The following is a 12,220-nucleotide window of genomic DNA, read 5'->3' as shown; positions in this document are numbered from 1 at the left end:
GTCTAAGCAAGGAAATCTGAAGAGTTCTTTGAAACCTCGAAAGCTGATGGGCAAAAAGATTTCTCCTCCACAAAAAACAATTCTCAGCAAAGCAGAATTGCCCAAGAAACCCATCAGGCAACATGCCACTCCTCTGCCAGCGACCACAGAAATACCGCCTCCAAAATGCCCACAAGTGCTACCCCAAAAGGCAAAGGACTCAGCACAGCTGGCCACTGTGCAACTTCTCAGGCAAACAGCATCTTCTGCAAAACCAAGGATCACAGATGACAGCCCGAGAAAACTACCTGTTTTACCAAACACTCAAGTCAACACCTCTGCAAGGCGCTCCTTACCTCCTCCAAAGCTGGTAGGCAAAAGGCACTCGCCGTGTTCCCAGACATTGCGGGAAATCGGGCAGAGCCTCCCAAGTCCTGTGCCCACTCTGAAACAGCTACTACGACCCAGGAGAGCCTCTTTCCCAAAGACCGCAGAGAGGGCACAGACACCAAAAGCCCGCTGCTGTTCTCCCCCAGATTTGAAATTCTCTCTGTTTAAACATGGATATTGTTGCACAGATTTTTGTCCAGTGTATGCTTTGTCTTTACCAGTTCTACTTATAGTCTTCTGAGATGTATTCAGTGTGAACAATCAGAATATCAGGTTTTGGCTCCCTCAACCTTCAACAAATGTCCCCAGGGATGAGAAGCTCAGCACTTCCACAGATTCTTTGTGCATTATATTTTGTTTTTTTTTTTTTTTTTTTCCTGTGGCTTCCATCTCTCCTTGGGAGACAACACTACTGTTATTAACACTGTTGGTCATTTGTACTATGGCCGTGCTTCAGGGTCACAGGGAAGAAAACTCTGTGTTAGCTGTGGGAATGGATAGAGATGCTTGATGTGGGGCGAGGTTATAATTACCACCAGTTCATCAGTGTGGGCGAAAGAAGGACACAGAAGGGAAGAAGCCGAAGGTGGCACAGACTGTTTGCAGGCCTGATTCGCCACAGAACATGTTCCCGCTCTGTCTTTCTGACCCCACCTTCTTCTGGCGACTATCTGAACAACTTCAAAGAAAACTTTTTTCCCACAACAGTCTTCACTAATTTCCCAGTTGCTCAAATATTGTTATTTGGGAATTCCAAGCGCTAGGGCATGTTGAACTGTGTTGGTTCCCGTGGGGTTAGCCAGGCATCCAAATGGTTCTCTTAGCGATGATTTCCATTTATCTGCTTAGACAGAAATCCAGGACCTTTGCAGGTGAACATCATTCATCAGCATTTCACCTTGAGTGTTTCTTTAAGTGACCTCTTTCTGCGAACCCAAAGCAGTAGATTTAGTGCACAGGTGCAGAGTGGCCTAGAGAAAGGACTGCTTCATTTGGAAAAAGCCTCTTGCCTAGGAGATCCCACAACAACTCTGGCACCCTGTTCCAGTGTTTGACTACTGTCACGGTGAAATAATTACTCCTACTATCTAACTGGAGCTTCCCTTGCTCCAGCTTCTGCCCATTACTGTCCCCGTGCGCCTCCAAAAAAATCTGGCGCTCTATCTATCTTCTCTGCAGCCTCCCACAAGGCAGCTGCAGACAGGGACAAGATCACCCCTCAGTCCTCCCTTCTGCAGGCTGGACAAGCCCATTTCTTCCAGTCTGCCCTCGTGCAGCTGGTGCTCCAGCCTCCCACCATCCGCATGGCCTCTTCTCGATTTGCTCCAATGTATGGCAACATCTTTCTTGTCCCAGGAGCCCCAGACTGGACACAGTGCTCCACCTGCCCTCTTGGAAGTGCCGAGTAGAGGAGAAGAACCACTTCCCCCGCCCTACATGTCTGCTAATACAGCCCAGGGTGCAATTGGTGGTCTTTGCTGCAAAGCCACACTGGTGACCCCTGGTTAACTTGGTGTCCAACAGCACCCCCCACGTCCTTTTCTGCAAAGCTGCTTTCCAGCCCCTCTCCATCTGCAGCCAGTCTTGCTGCATGAGGTTCTTCAATCCCCCAAAAGCAGCACTGGGCATTTGCTCTTGTTGCACTTCATGAGATTTCTGTCACCCTGTTTCCCCCAGACTGTCAGTGCCCATCTGAACAGCAGCTTCTCACCCATTTCAGAGAGCTTTGGGAACCTTCGTGTAGGCAACTTCAATGAGCCCTTGATGGCTAACTTCTAGATGACTAAACTTAGCTGAAGAGAAGCCCACTTCAGGTAGTGGCCTGGTAATAGGGGAAACATTTTACTGTTCGTGTCTCTGCAGTATTGCCTACCCAGCAAAGGTAAAGTCTATTGGAGCAGGGAAACTGGGGTGAAGACCCCTGCCCTCGGCTGCACGGCCAGGGCACTGGACAGGTGATGTCTTTTTGTCTGGCCAGGCTCCAGGTGTGGGGTAGAGGCCAGCTCGAGGGCAGGAGCGCCGGGATTTTCATGGGCTTCCAGTGCAGCCGTGACTGTGCTGAAGGCAAGTGGACAGACCAGGCACATGCAACTGCAAAGGCTGGGGGTGGGAAAGGCATGGGGGGAAAGGGGAGCACGGGGGGCAGTGGGGCAGGGAGAGCAGCCCTGCTCAGGGCCCTGCAGCTGGGCCAGGGAGGGCTGATGGCTCTGGGGCTGGCTGGGCTCTGGATGCTGCTTTGGCGTCAGCTCCATGCTGGGAACGTTGGGGTTTCACCCTTTGCAGGGAGTAACCTGCGCTGGGGCCATGAGCGGGGCCCTATCTGGACCCAGGCCATGTCCTGCTCAGAGTCAGAGGAGGACGAGGGAGTGTGGGGATGGCCAAGGGCTCTGTCCCTTGCCCACCGGCAGAGCAGCCTGCAGGACAGGCGGAGACTGTCTCTGTGCCCGCAGTCTTTCCATTCATGGAGTGGCAGAGGAGTTTTGGTGGGAAGGGACCTCTGGAGGTCTCTAGTGCAACCTCCCATGCCAAGCAGGGCTGGCTGGAGCCCTACGGTCTTGTCTGGTGATCACTGGGCTGTGCCTGATGCTGGTTACCATCCCCAAACCTGCTCTGTTCCTCTTGGCCGGGCACTGCAGGACAGCACCTCTCGCCAGTGGGTCACTGCCCTGCCTGCCTTGCCGCCATCCTCGGCTCCCAGATCCCCTTCCCGTACGCAGCAGCTCCGCTCTCGCTGCTCCTGACAGCATACTCTTTGTAGCAGCAGCCCAGTCACAAATGGTGCATAAACACTTGAGCTGCGATACAGAAAGCCCTGCTCTCCTAAGTGCCCATCGTAAAACCAGACCCAAGGGGCTGCCTTCACTTTTTCATCCAGATAACACTCTGTGCAGTGGTACCTGCATAGCGGGTCCAAACCCAAATCACTCCTTCCATATTTAATCTGGCTGTCAGGCAAGAGTTGCTGTGGGGCTGTATGGGGACCTTTTGTGCCCACAGCCTTCTCTGGGATCTGCTTGCATCCACCTTTCTTTGCCAACGCTTTTTTGACTGCAGTGCACAGGTATGTCTGAGGTAGAGATGGGGAGTCAGGTCAGCAGGACGGGGACTGCGTTGGGTGAGGGCCTGAGAGGGGCAGGGCCAGGCACAGGCATGTCCACAGCGTAACTCAGGCCAGGCCCAAGGACAAGGGCAGCAGCTCCCCGGCAAGGGGGAGGAGGCCCCGCAATGACACCCGTCACTCTGTCTCCCCTGCTCTTGTGTCCAGCAGATCCCCCTCCCTGTCTGCCTGCAGACCCTCCATGCCCACCCCGCTGACCAGCACAGCACGAGAGCCCTGGCCCTGCAGCCCCTCCGGCACCTCCTGCTGCTGCAGGGACAGAGCAGCCTGCCCCGAGCTGCACCACAGAGAAACCTGTTTCTCGTTCTCATTTTCCATCGCTGAATGCTGCCCTGCTTTTCTCCTGGGACATCCCTGCTCCCCACAGAGCCTTTCCCCACGTGCGAATGTCCACGCTGGCCTGTCCAGCCATGCCTGCACCCTTCCCTGGTGCTCCCCGCAGGGCCCCACACTGACACTGCTGCTCTGCAGCGTGAGCGAACTGTGGGGCCACAGGGGAACTCCTGACTCGGCACTGGCCATGCTGGTCAGGTGGCAAGCGGGCCCAGCCACACAGGCATCACCACCACTGACACTGCTGGCACGTGCCTGGGCTCATGGACAGTGCTCAGGGTGACCCCAAGGTGTCTGCAATGGCAGGAGATGTGTTTGGGTGGGCACTAACTCCAGCCTGTGGTGCTTCATGGAGGGGGCACGAATCCCTCTCCAGTCCCCCTTCCCACTGCCTCCGGGGTCCCCACTGCCTCTCCGCGGGTTGCAGAGCCCTCCTTTCCCTGTGCATACCTGGATTTAGTGCTGTACATTCTGGTTACTCCACCATGGACTGTCTCTCACTTTGTGAGGCTCCACTCACTGCCCACCCACAGGCACACATTGTCCCCTGAGCTCTCCTGGGGGTTCAGATTCCCCTCCAGAAGTGTGGCCATCTGCCATCAGCACTGTCACCTGTGTGATAGCCCTGGGTGGGCAACTCAGAGACCATTCTCCATCTCCACTGGCACTGGTCACTGGGGAATGAGCCCCAAATCCAATCCGTGGTCCCTAACAGATCACTTGGAGACTCTGAGCTTGTCCTCCAGAGCCCATGGAGTTCACAAGCAGAACAGCAAGCCCTTTTGTCGTGCAATCCCATGGGAATATTCTTGACTCCCCCCTTCTGAAGAAAGGCCAGACTTCAGGCACATCACAGAGGAGATCCCCTTTTATTATAGAAATGTTGCTCTGGAGACCAGCTCAGGCATAAAGGTGCCCAAAGCCTGCTCCTGCCTGTTCTCACAGGAATGCACAGGGAAGCACAAGCCTACCACCAGCACGTTAGGAGAGCGCTTAGCCCATATAGCCACACTAGAGCACAGCAGGACCAGGTGGAAATAGGGAGAATAACCCTGAAAGGAAAAAGTCCTGCTGGCTTTGCTGGATGTGTCTCCAGGAAAGATGCTGGTCCCATGCAAAGGCTGCAACCCAGAAATTCCTGCTGTGGCAGTGGGGGGACGGTTGTGAGGAGCACAGGCTCTGTCCCCACAAGCTGTGTCCGGACTCTCCTCCCCTCCCCTCCTCTCCGCTCCTGCTCTGCTTTGAGTGTTGGAGCAGTGTAGAGGCAAGGGACCAACCCACAGTGACAGCTGGCTGCCAGCCTTACAGAAGAGGGCAGTGGAATCACAGTGTGACTGTGGCCAGGGGAGCTGAGCTCTCCTAATGGACATGGGACCCATGGTCTCAGCCCACCTGTGCTCATCCGAGCCTGACTCTCTTCCCCTGAACTCCCTCAGTATCAGTGCCGAAAGCGACACTGCAAAGGGAAACTCCCCTCATTGCACTGGGGGCATCTGAAGGAGCTCAGACTAGCGGGCTCTGAGGTTCCCCCATCTCTGCTGATGAAGGGGGAAGCCTGGCTTCCTGCTTCAACACGGTCTCTGCGTCAGATTCAGATGAGAGTTTCCTGAGGAGAGGTGGCATGAACCAAACAATTATTCTTTTAACAATGATGTAAAAGAGAAAAGTAGGAAAGAAAGACCAGAACAGAGCCTTGATGCCAGATACCCTGCGAATGATGAGTGGATGCATGTGGGACAGTTATGGGTGCTGACATTGTCCCGGTTGAATCAGTTTCTTCAGTGCACCCTTAAGCTCCTTGTTCCTCAAGCTGTAGATGAGAGGGTTCAGTGTTGGAGGCACCACCACGTACAGAACTCCAACCACCAGATCCTGAGTTGGGGATAACATGGAAGGGGGCTTCAGATGGGCAAACACAACAGTGCTGACAAACAGGGAGACGACAGCCAGGTGAGGGAGGCACATGGAAAAGGCTTTGTGCCGTCCCTGCTCAGAGGGGATCCTCAGCACGACTGTGAGGATCTGCAGATAGGACAGAAGAATGAAAACAAAACATCCAAAGGTTAAACAAACACTAAACACAAGAAGTCCAATTTCCCTGAGGTAGGAGTCTGAGCAGGAGAGCTTGAGGATCTGGGGAATTTCACAGAAGAACTGCTCCACGACATTGCCTTGGCAGAGTGGTATGGAAAATGTGTTCCCAGTGTGTAGAACAGCAATGAGAAAACCACTGGCCCAGACAACTGCTATCATTTTGACACAAGCTCTGCTGCCCATGAGGGTCTCGTAGTGCAGGGGTTTGCAGATGGCGACAAAGTGATCATAGGCCATGACTGTGAGAAGATAATTTTCTGCTGAGAACAAAAAGAGAAGCAGAAAGACCTGGGCAGCACATCCCAAGTAGGAAATGGCCCTGGTGTTCCTCAGGGAATTGGCCATGGATTTGGGGACAGTGGTGGAGATGGAGTAAAGGTCCAGAACAGAGAGGTTGAGGAGGAAGAAGTACATAGGGGTGTGGAGGTGGTGGTCACAGGCGACAGCGGTGATGATGAGTCCGTTGCCCATGAGGGCAGCCAGGTAGATGCCCAGGAAGAGCGAGAAGTACAAGAGCTGCAGCTCCCATGTGTCCGCAAACGCCCGGAGCAGGAACTCAGTGGGGGAGCTGCTGTTGGACATTTGCTCCCTCAGGGCCCACGAGGACTATCCAAGGAAGAGGAGACAGTGAGAAGACAGGAGACAGTTTTGTATGAGCAAAACTTTTGTGCAGAACCCCCCCCCCCCAAACATACACATTATCTACCCTCATCTTGCCAGGAGCATCACTGAGCTCCATGGCTTGAGCTCCCCTTTTTGCTGCCTGAGTTTGCCGTGAGGAGCAGGGGCCTCTTCCCATGGGCTCCAGAGGGGGCAGTCCTGACCCACAGCACTGGGGACATGGGAGCACAGGTGACTAAACTTTCAAAGTCACAGTTTTAGTCAGATTTCATCCACTCACAATGTTGAAGGGCTTTCCAGCATCTTCACTCTCCGTTCTAGACAATGCGTGCTCTTCAATAGCTTTAAGGATTCTTTTGTTTTCTTTTAGATTCCCCTGTCATCCCTGAGGAGGATTCTTGGAGACAGAGATCCTCAGCACTGCAGCTGCACTTAGAGTGAATAGCTGTGATTCCTGAGAGGCCAAAGGCTTCACTCTGTCTTTAGTGCAGAGCGAGGAGAGCTGGCGTGTCCATCAGTCTTGTTCCCAGCTGCCCTGTGCTTGCACCTCTGAGGCGGAGGACATTTGCACTCATGTTACCATAAAAAGAATTGACACTGCTGAGAGCAGAGGAATCGAGTTTCAAAATGCAGATCACCAAGCCCAGGAGCCTTTCTCAGAGTATCTGAGGAAGGTCTCAGTACTCCCCTTTTAGCCAGGAAGACATCGGGGTCATTCCACCTGCCCACATGCAGCATTTTCACGGCCTTAGCATCTAGGTGGCTTCTGCATGGGGCACCTTGATAACACGCAGATGCAATGGGAGAGCTGTGCCCTTCTGGAGGGTAACTTGAAGCTCAGCCAGACATCCCCGAGAAACAGTCAGACATCCTAAAGATGGGGTGTCCTGAAGAGAGAGTTGGCTCCTTCCCAGCCCCCAAACGGCATTGCCCGGAGCCCCACAGTTTAGAGGGGCACTTGGGCACTTCAATGCCAAGGACATGTCTGCATGGCAGCACCTGCAGGATTGGTGTCTGAATTGCATCTGAAATGCCCCTGCCCAGAGAGTCCAAGGGGAAGGACAAGGGCAGCATGGACAGGTGGGGAAACACACAGCAATAGCATGATATTTCTTCTAAAGGAAGAAGGGACATGGAGAGACAGGGGACACTCAGAAGTTTCTCCTCTCCAGATGTCCATCTGCGAGGAAACAGCCCATGCCCTGGACCCCACAGCCTTGAGGGCTGTGCTGGGAGAGGAGATGAGACATTGGAGCTTGTAGTTTCCTCTCACTGACCGTGACTCTGCTGCCTGGAGCTGTGCCTGCAGGGAGCTCTTTCTCTGTCCCATATGTCATGTCAGTGCTCACAGACCCCATCCCACCCACTGGGTGCTCAGCTCTGCCCTGCAGACACCTCCCGGGGGCAGGGCACTGCCCAGGGGCACCTCGGTGTTTGCAGGGGCTAAGGAGCATCTGAGAGAAACCTTGATGAAGCTGGAAAGGTGATGCTGGTTCTGTCTGTAGGCTGAGGGGTGCATGAAGGCATTTGTTCCTCTCTCACTGTCACTATTTTGCAGTCTCAATCCCCCGTTTAAACCTGACAGATCCCAACAAAGAGAATAAAACTGAAAGCAGAGACTCCTGATTCCCTCTCAGGTATGCCTGTCTTGACCTTCCTTTTGGAAAGCCACCTCCAGAAATGTTCTCAGGGTGAGCCGGAGCTGAGAGCAGCCCTGACCCATGCAGCACCCTCTCAACAGGAGAATGAACATGTCCTGCTGGTGGTCAGTCATCCCACCCAGAACTTCTCCCCACAGCACCGTGGGCAGGCTGAGTGCTGACCCTTGCAGGAGGCAGAGTCACTGTCCCGGACACACAGCACTCTGGGGTACAGGGACACTGCTCTGAATTACAGCCCTGAGCAGACCTGTGTGCACACCTCTGCTTCACACCCTGCCAGCATCCCTGGGAGAAGGTAGGAGGACGCCGTTTCCCTCTGACAGAGTGGCTGGGAATCCCTGCTCTAAAGCACCTCCTGCCCCACACAGGAGGGACTGGGATACCCATCCTGACAGACCCTATCAGTCATGGGATGTGCTAGCTTTAGAGAAAACCTCAGGATGCCTCAGCTGCATTGCCCTGCAGCCAGAGACTTACTGTGTTAGGGGCTGTGAAGATTTCTCCTCCAGTGAGCTCTCAGCCGTCTACCCACTCCTGATTGCCTTGAACTTCTGTCTCACTCATCTTGCTCATCTTCTTCATCTCATCTTGGCACTTGCAGGTAGTGCCTGGAGCCCTGCTGCCCTGCTGCCCAACTCCCTCCTCCGGGGAAATATTCACTGAGGTAGACTAAAATAATCTTCTTTTGTCTCTCTCTAAATGCTGAAGGGAGACCCATTCCAGCATTGCAATTTGTCACATCAGAGGGTGCTTTTCTAAGAGAGGTGGCAATGTCTCACTCTGGAAGACCCTATTCCCATCTCTTAACTAGGCAGGACACCTAGACAGGGACAAGAAGGCAGTTCATTTTCCCATGGTTCAAGTACTCTTCAGATGAGTCAATCCAGGCATCTCATGCTGGTTTAGAAGCCCCTGGCCTGCAGGGGGATTCAGATCCCTCCCGTGAACTCCACAACTCACAGGACGTGGGATTCCCCTTGCCCAAGCTGAAGTGTGAACAACAGAGATGTCTGCACGCGAGCTCCTTGTCTAAGCTCCCATTATTATCAGTGGAGATGGAGGGTGGGAGTCAGTTGCTCACACACAAACACCTTGTGCTATTTGAAGAGACAGAGGTGGTCTGAGGCATGTGCCAGTGTCTGCTTGCTCTGATGGAGCAGCTGGGAGACCAGCATCCTTCTAGAGCATCAGGTGGAGGCCAGCTGGGGAATTTCCTTGGTCATCTGAAATGGCACTAGGTGCCTGCTATGAGGAGAGCTCCACTCACTAGGAAGCTGAGACACATGCAGATCCCTACGCTGCAGACCACTGATATAATTCAGTGCAGACCCTTGATTTAATGACATAAAAATAGGCCATAGGCAGGGCCATGGCAGGTGCCTGGGGTGTGCAACACAACCACATGTCTCCAGGAGATACAGCATGGGACCTACAGGAAAACCACGCCCTTTTGGAGAGGTTGCTGGGCAAATGCCCCAGGGCATCTTAGCTTTCCTACCTGTGCCCAAAAAGCTAAATCCTACCACTGCCTTCAGGCAAAGTCCATCCAACCTACATCCAAGAGTGCTGCATAAATGGGAGGCACATCACACCAAGGTCTCCACTGTAAACCTACACTCTTGAGCCCTGCTAATTCTCCTCTCCCGAAACGTCTTCTCACCCCCCAGATGATATGAACAGGGACTGTGCTATTGATGTACAAGGGTGGCTGGATCACAGGCTCTCCAGGCCCAGGAACTTCTCAAAGCACCTTGTCCTTCCTGGACATTGGCTCACCTCTGTCAAAGGCTCCCAGATGCTGCAGAGTCAGCTCAGGCAGCAAACTTCTCTCCTCCCATTCCTGCACGGACCAGCTCTGTTTCTCCCTGGCTTAGGGTACTGCAGGGTTTGCTCTTTTAGTGGGAACCTTGTTTCACCATTACTACCTACGGCTACCTATGCCAGCATGTCTCTGCTCTGAATCAAAGTGTTTGCATACATGAGGTAACAGGTTTCCCCATGATAAATCTTGGGGCCTTGAGAAACTTGGAGATTTGGCCAACAAAAGCCTCATAAAGTTGTACAAGGAGAAGTGGCAAGTCCTATATCGGGGGGCAGAACAACCCACGCATCAGGCTGGGACCTGACCAGCAGAGGAGTGACCCTGAGGAGAAGGGCCTGGATGTTATGAGATATGCCATATGACCCAGTGGTGCGGACTCACCACAAATGGGACCAGCTGCATATGGGGCTGCATTAGGAAGAGAGTGGCCACCCACTTTTTCTTTTTTTTTTTTTTTGGCTTACAGAATAATTGATATCAACATTCTCCAGTTGATATTGATCTACAGGGTCTCTTAATGAAGTCTGGACATGTAGGAGAAACACTATTCTTCAAGTCAGACATGCATGGACAATCTTCCTCCCCAGCTGCCCAACCCCATCTTTTCCCATCAGCCACCTGGCACTTAAATCATTCTTAGCTTTTTCCACTGAAGTCTGCAGCTGAATATTACAACTCATAGGCACCAATTCCCACCTGCTTTCCTTAGACAACTAGCTGCAAAGAGACATGGAAGGATTTCTCTTAATGACAATCAAACAAAAGTAGAATGTGATACAGCTGAAAAAAATAACAAAAAACACACTCCTCAACTCTATGTTAAGTCCAAGCTTCCTCCCGTGAGGTCTGCTTTCCATAAGGGATAACCTCCCTAGAAATGCTTTAGACAGAGGGATAGGAAAGGCTAGATGGAAACATAATTAAGCAGTTGGCTAAAAAGACAATTATACAAACTACTGGAAGACAGGGTAAGTTTTCAACTCCCTGAAGCTCAAAGCACAAATAAGGTAGCTGACAGGTATCTGAATGAACAAATAGTGACAGGTGGAGGAAAACTCTGCCAAGTGAATATGTCCAAATGGTGTGCTGAAAAGGCTACTTTGGAAAAGTACAAGTTAATAAGGAGACATGTAAATTTGTGAAATATTAATGAAATGAAATACACAATAGTACAGACCTCTGTAGCAGTGGTAATGCAAGTCCGGGGGAATATTTCTTCTCCTGAGATTCATACCCTTCCTGAAAACTTCTGTTCTGGCATCACAGGAAAACACTCACATTTTATAGAAAGTATCCAATTATTGCAGCTGATGCAAATGTGCTCTTATGTTTTAAATGTTGAAAAAAGTTCTTTGGCTTTCCAGGCAGAGCTCAGGTGTCTAAGCACAAGCATGCAGTGGCACTTGGAGAGGCCCCAGTGTATCATGTGAGGCACCTGCCAGGGCCTGGCAGCTCTCACAGGGGACCTGCAGGAGACCAGAGCCCCTCGGAGCTGCAGATGGAGGCTGGGCAGAGAGGACCAGGGCACCTGCAATGGCACCAGATGCCTGTGACCCTGTCACTGCATGACACCCCAATTCTAAATGTCACTTTCCTTTTCAAAAAAAAAAAAAAAGAAAACAGATCGTACAAATTCCCCCCAAAAGACCAGTATATAAAAAGGAAACATAACCCAGAAGGGCAAAAAGATGTCAAAGTACTGAAAAAGTTGAAAAATACAACAAACAATTTTCTTTGCATGAGATCATGTTCTTAATTTCTTTCTTTTTCCTTTTGTATTGACATTTTCTAAAAATGTCTGTTATAATCAGGACTCCACCATTACACAGCTGTTCTGTCTCTCATTGTGACCAACCAATAACCCCTGCAATGGGAGAAGGCTCAGAGGGTAGGTGCCCATGAAGTTCAGCAACAGTGTAGGATGCGGCTCGTTAATCCTTGCTGTTGCGCAGAGAACTGACTTTATCTCAACACAGAGGGGACCAGAGGGTGACCTTTGTTTTAGGTAAGTAGCCATAGCCATTAATTGGACCAGATGTAACTGTTTCTTCCTGAGCTGATCAAAAGCATGTGAACGTCTCCCTGAATTAGCCAGACCAGCATGGAGGAAGTGTATACGTGGCTCAGCCCAACATCGAGTATAAAACCTCAACAACTAACAAAGGAATTTCAAAGAGAGCAACGGGCTTGAGCTGGCTTCAA

The sequence above is a fragment of the Apteryx mantelli genome, unplaced genomic scaffold (genome assembly GCF_036417845.1).
Source record: "Apteryx mantelli isolate bAptMan1 unplaced genomic scaffold, bAptMan1.hap1 HAP1_SCAFFOLD_34, whole genome shotgun sequence".
Lineage (NCBI taxonomy): Eukaryota > Metazoa > Chordata > Aves > Apterygiformes > Apterygidae > Apteryx > Apteryx mantelli.
Note: the sequence above shows the minus strand (reverse complement) of the source record.